This window comes from Monodelphis domestica, chromosome 3 (assembly GCF_027887165.1).
Source record: "Monodelphis domestica isolate mMonDom1 chromosome 3, mMonDom1.pri, whole genome shotgun sequence".
Taxonomy (NCBI): domain Eukaryota; kingdom Metazoa; phylum Chordata; class Mammalia; order Didelphimorphia; family Didelphidae; genus Monodelphis; species Monodelphis domestica.
In genome coordinates, this window is record NC_077229.1 from 414,180,456 (window position 1) to 414,186,565 (window position 6,110).

Here is a 6,110-nt window from a genome sequence, read left to right on the forward strand (position 1 = left end):
AATTTTGATTATATTAAATTAAAAAGCTTTTGTACAAACAAAACCAATGCAATCTAAATTAGAAGGGAAATAAATTGGGAAAAATCTTCATAACAAAAACATCTGAGAAAGGTCTAATTACTCAAATATATAAGGAGCTAAATCAATTGTACAAAAAAATCTAGCCATTCCCCAATTGATAAATGGATAAGGGACATGAATAGGTAATTTTCAGATAAATAAATCAAAACTATCAATAATCTCATGAAAAACAGTGTTCTAAATCTTTCATAATTAGAGAAATGCAAATGAAAACAACTCTGAGGTACCACATCACACCTAGCAGATTAGCTAACATGACAGAAAAGGAAATTCACATATGTTGGAGGATATGTGGCAAAATTGGGATATTAGTGCATTGCTGGTGGAGTTGTGAATTGATCCAACCAGTTTGGATGGCAATTTGGAACTATGCCCAAAGGGCTTTAAAAGACTGTCTTTCTTTTGATCCAGTCATACCACTGCTGGGTTTATATCCCAAAGGAATCATAGGGAAAAAGACTTGTACAGAATATTCATAGCTGTGCTCTTTGTGGTGGCAAAAAATTGGAAAATGAGGGGATGCCCTTCAATTGGGGAATGGCTGAACTAATTGTGGTATATGTTGGTGATTTAACTACATGTGAACTGGAAAGACCTCCAGGAATTGACACAGAGTGAATGAAGCAAAACCAGAAGAACCTTGTACACAGAGATTCATACCCTGTGGTACAATAGAATGCAATGGACTTCTCTACCAACAGCAAGGATCTAGGATCCAGGACAATTCTGACTTATGAGAAAGAACACTATCCACATTCAGAGGAAGAACTGTGGGAGTAGAAACACAGAAGAAAAGCAACTGCTTGATCACATGGGTTGATGGAGATATGATTGGGGATGTAGACTCTAAAGGATCACCCTAGTGCAAGTATTAATAATATGGAAATAGGTCTTGATCATGTAAAACCCAGTGGAGTTGTGCATCAGCTTTGGGTGAGAAGGGGAATGGGAGAGGAAGAGGGAAAGAAACCATGGAAAAATATTCTAAATTAATTAATTAAATAAAAATTTTCAATTAAAAAAATTAAAGACCTCCAGTGAAGGAAAATAATTTAAAAAATCACATATTATTATATTCCCTTCCAGATTAGTGAACTGATATCCAGAGAAAGAAAAAAATTCATTTCATATAAATAGTGACTGGTAGAATGGGAGTTGAAACTTAGAACTCTAAATTCCTAATTCAATCATCTTTCTTCTACATGTTAATATTTCCATATGAATTAAGGTTCACTAAATAGTCCCCAACATTAACACATTTAACATTTGCAACTTTAAGCATTCCAGGGCATTTATTAGTAACCTAATTTCCATTTTCATTTTGGCAACCATACTCACTGGAGGCAATGCCCAGTAGAGAAAAAAATAGAAGCTTTATGTGCACGTTTGGCAAGTGACTAGTTTTCTAATAGGAACTTTACTAGTTTTATTATTCTAACATTGGAAAGAGTTGATAAAGCATTCACTGAATATTTTCATTGCTTTCTTTTAAAACTTGAGTTCTGTGTTGCAATTATGCTTTTCAGGATGGATTCACATCAGACTGTTCATAAAGTTCCTCAGTGTGTCTTTACACTGAACCACTCTTCATGTTTCCAGTTACACTGCTCTTTACTTTTTCCCCAACAAGACTGGGTGTCCTGATTTTCTTTAAGTTTTCTTTGAATTAAACCGTCCTTCATTCTTTATTCAATTGGTTCTTCTATCCTCAAATTTGTTTTGAGGCCTTTTATTTTATTATGGTTGTTTGGAGGTGAGTTTGAGTGAGCTCAAAATGTTTCTTAGCTATCTTGGCTGCCAGAAGTGGAAAAAAAAAGAAACACTAACTTATTCTTTGAGTTCTACAAATTATATATATGATAACATAAAATATATTTCCATTTTATCTATATCACAAAGTAAAGAAAATACTACTACTAATAAATAATATAATAATACTAATAATCAAGTAATATGTCAATTTACACTCTGAATTTATCAGTTCTTTCTCTGGAGGCATGGAGCATTTTTTCATCATAAAATCTTGAGAATTACTTTGGATAATTATATTTATAGGAGTAGCTAAGTCTTTCACAGGTAATCATTGATATAACATTGCTTATGTTATATAGAATAATATTCTGATTCTTTTCACTTCATGCTGTAGCAGTTGATACAGCTCTTTTTTTTCCTGAAATCACTTCCTTTCTCCTTTCTTATATTAAAATAGTACTCCATCACAGTCTTATGTCACAACTTCCTCCATTACCAAATGACTGAATATCCCCCTTAAATTCTAATACACTGCCACAAAAAAGAGCTGCTCTAAATATATTTTAGGGATATATGTCTTTTCCCTTTTTATTTTATGTCTTTGGTTTATAGACCTAGTATTTCTAGATCTAAGTATATAATCAATTCTATAACACTATGAGCTAAGTTCAAATTATTTTCCAGAATGATTGGACTAGTTTACCTCATCCCCAAGAGTTTATTAGTATACCTATTTTCATTCAACTCCATCAATCATTTTGCATTTCTGATAGGAGTGAGGAAATTCAGTTTTTTTCATCTCTAATCAATAGTGATTTAGAGCATTTTTTCCACATGAGTACAGATAACTTTCATTTCTTCCTCTGAAAGCTACTTGATAATATCCTTTGACCATTTTTTTTCAGAAAGGAGATCTTATTTTTTTTACAATTTGACTCCATCCCCTATATATTTGATAAAAATGGCCTTCATCATATAAAATAGTATAAAACTGTTGCCATTACTTTACTGTCTATAGTACATTACTAAGGTATAATTCTACTGATTATCTTTTAATTAAGCCTATTTTTGCTTTTATTTTGTTTGAGATTATGGTTACTATCCCTACCTGTTTAACTCAGCTGAAGTGTAATCGAATCTGCTCCAGACCATTATTTTAACTTTATGTGTATCTTTTTGTTTAAAGTATGTTGTTTATAAAAAAAAAACAAATTATAAGATTCTAGTTTCTAATCCATTCTCTTAGCCACCTCTGTTTTGTGAGTGAGATCATTCTTTTCATATTCACATTTGTGATTACTGTGTTTTTCTCAAAATTCTATTTTCTGGCATTTATCCTTCTATCTTTTTATCTTATTCAGCCTCAAAAGTCTGTTTTGATCATGTCCACTTTTAGCCAAGATATAAGTGAGTCAAAAAACGGGTCAGAATTTGATTATAGGTAATTCTTTGATAGCACAGGATACAGCTAGTGCTGATCAGCAATTTTTTGTCCATACCAAGTTTCTCTTAATATGCCCTCCCATTTATCATCCCACATATAAATCTTACCCTCTTCCCCATCTATATCTTTGTTGAATCAGATAGATTTCTATACTCATCTGAGTATTTGTATGCATTTTCCCTTCTTTGAAATGTGTGAGTAAAGTTAAAGCATTGCCTGCCACTCCCTCATTTGCCCTTCCTCTGTAAAAGCTCTTCTTTTAATGCCTCTTTTATGTGAGAAAAAATCCCTATTCTGCCTTTCCCTTCTCCCCCTCTTCCACTGCATCCTTCTTTCCCATGCTTTTATTTTTTGAGACTATCCCAACAAAATTGACTAATTCATGCCCTTTGTCTCTGTAGACACCTTCTAACTGTCCTAATGATAAAGTTCTTAGGAGTTACAGGTATTACCTTTCCCTATAAATTTTCTAAAATAAATCATTTAACTTTACTGATTATTTACAATTTCTCTCTCATGTTTAACTTTTATACTTTCTTTGAGTCTTGTGTTTGAATGTCTAATTTTCTATTCAGATCTGGTCTTTTTATAAAGAATGCTTGAAAGTAATATATTTCATTTAATATCCATTTTTCCTACATTATTATATACAATTTTTCTCAGAAGGTTATTCTTGGTTGTAATTCCAGTTCTTTTGCCTTTTAGAATATCATACCAAGCCATCTGCTCATTTATCATGGATATCAGTAAATCTTGTGTGATTCTGGCTATGACTCCATGATATTTGAATTTTTACTTTCTGGCTACTTAAAACATTTTGTATTTGGCCTCTGGAATTTGTTATTAAGATTTCTTGTATTTTTCATTTTGTGTTTTCTTACAGGAGGTGGTGTGTGGGTTATTTCAATTTCAATTTTGCCCTCTGGATCCTTTAAGATAGAGGAATTTTCCTCAATCATTTCTTTAAATATCAGATATAATCTCTTTTTTAAATTGTAGCTTTCAGGTGGCCAAATGATTTTAAAATGATTTCTACTCAATCTATTTTTATTTGAATTCTTATTATTATGGAATATTTCACATTTTCTTCTATTTTTCATTATATTTTATTTTGTTTTGTTCTTTCTTGATATCTCATGTTGTCACTAGTTTCTAGTTGCTCAGTTATTAATTGTAAATTATTTTCTTCAGTGAACTTTTGTAACTCCTTCCATTTTACACTACTTTTTAAGAAATTATCTTTTTCAGTGAATTTTTGAACCTTTTTTATCATTAGGCCCATTCTCTTTTAAGATTATTATTTTCTTTGCTATTTTTAACTGATACCAAATTGTTAATTTCCTTTTCGTAATTTTCTCACATCACTCTCATTTCTTTTTCCATTTTTCTTCTACTATTCTTACCTCTTACTGAATTATACTTTCAGGAAATTCTTTGACTTGGGTCCAATTAGAATTTTATTTTGGGACTTTGCTTGTAACTTATCACATTTTTGTCTTCTTCTGAGTTTATCTTGGTCTTTCCTGCCATGAGTGTAGGATCTTATACTCAAGTTCTTTTCCTTTTTATCTATTTGCCCATTTTCAGTTTGTTTCCTGACTTTGACTTTTATGTTAAAGTTGGGCTCTGCTTATATGGAGTTGGGAAGGCACTGTTCCAAACATTAAGCTTATTCATACTGATGATTCCAGAATTAGTTCTGGGTATCTACAAGTTTCCAGTGTTTTCAAGGTAATGTGATGTGTATAGAGGTGTTCTCACTATTCTCCTGGGTTATACTTTAGTATTTACCCAGAAAGGGGCCAACCTCCTTTAAAGCCAAAGTTATTAGTGCACCTCTTTTTGGAACAAGCCCTAATCTTTTGCACCCACAAGTGTATTCCTAATGATTCTGAAGGTAGAATTGAATTCCAGATTCCTTGTGAATTACTGCAAGTTCTTTTTTCTCCCTACAAAATGCAAATCAAAAATGTGACTGAAAACTTGGTATGGACAAAAAATTGCTGATCAGCACTAGCTGTATTCTGTGCTATCAAGGAATTACCTATAATCAAATTCTGACCAGTTTTTTGACTCACTTATATCTTGGCTGAAAGATCCCAAAGCTTTTGTTTCTGCCTCCACCAGGTGCCTGACATCTAGACAGAATTCTATCCTGGTGACACAGACCTCTACTGTAAATCTTTTAAGTTGGCTTAGGCTGGGAAAAGATCTCACTTTGATCTTGCATTGGCTCTGGCCCTCCAACATTTGATTTGAGGCATTATTTAAAATTTTTGCAAAGGGCCATTTGGAGAATTCAGTTAGATTGTTCCCTATACTCTACCATCATAGCTGAATTCCCAAAGTAGCATTTAGCATGCACAATTCACTCAAGAAACCAGATGAAATTAGAAAATTAATATTGACAAATTCCACTTATTCGGGTTAATCCAATACAAAAGTAGAGAAAGTAATGTTATATTAAGGGGCCAATATTTGTTTTCTTGCCCCCAAAATATTTAATCCTGTGATATTCCATAGTTCTGTTCTTCCCTTTTATCTGAACTACAATTAACTTTAGATGAGAAAATGCTTAATGGTGAAGACTGATTATAATATTATCTTTTTATCTATACTAATTTTAATTTCTCTTCTGAGCACAAGTTTTATATCAATATTTTTCCACAGGTTATCTACAGATGGATGTCCTATGGTCATCTCAAACCTTGTTAAAAATAGAACTGATCTTTTTCTTTAATCATATTTCATGTCCCAACTTCTTTTCTCCAATTGAAGTTAATACTACCATTTCCCATACCCCAGGTTCCAGAACTAAAAATCATTGATGATT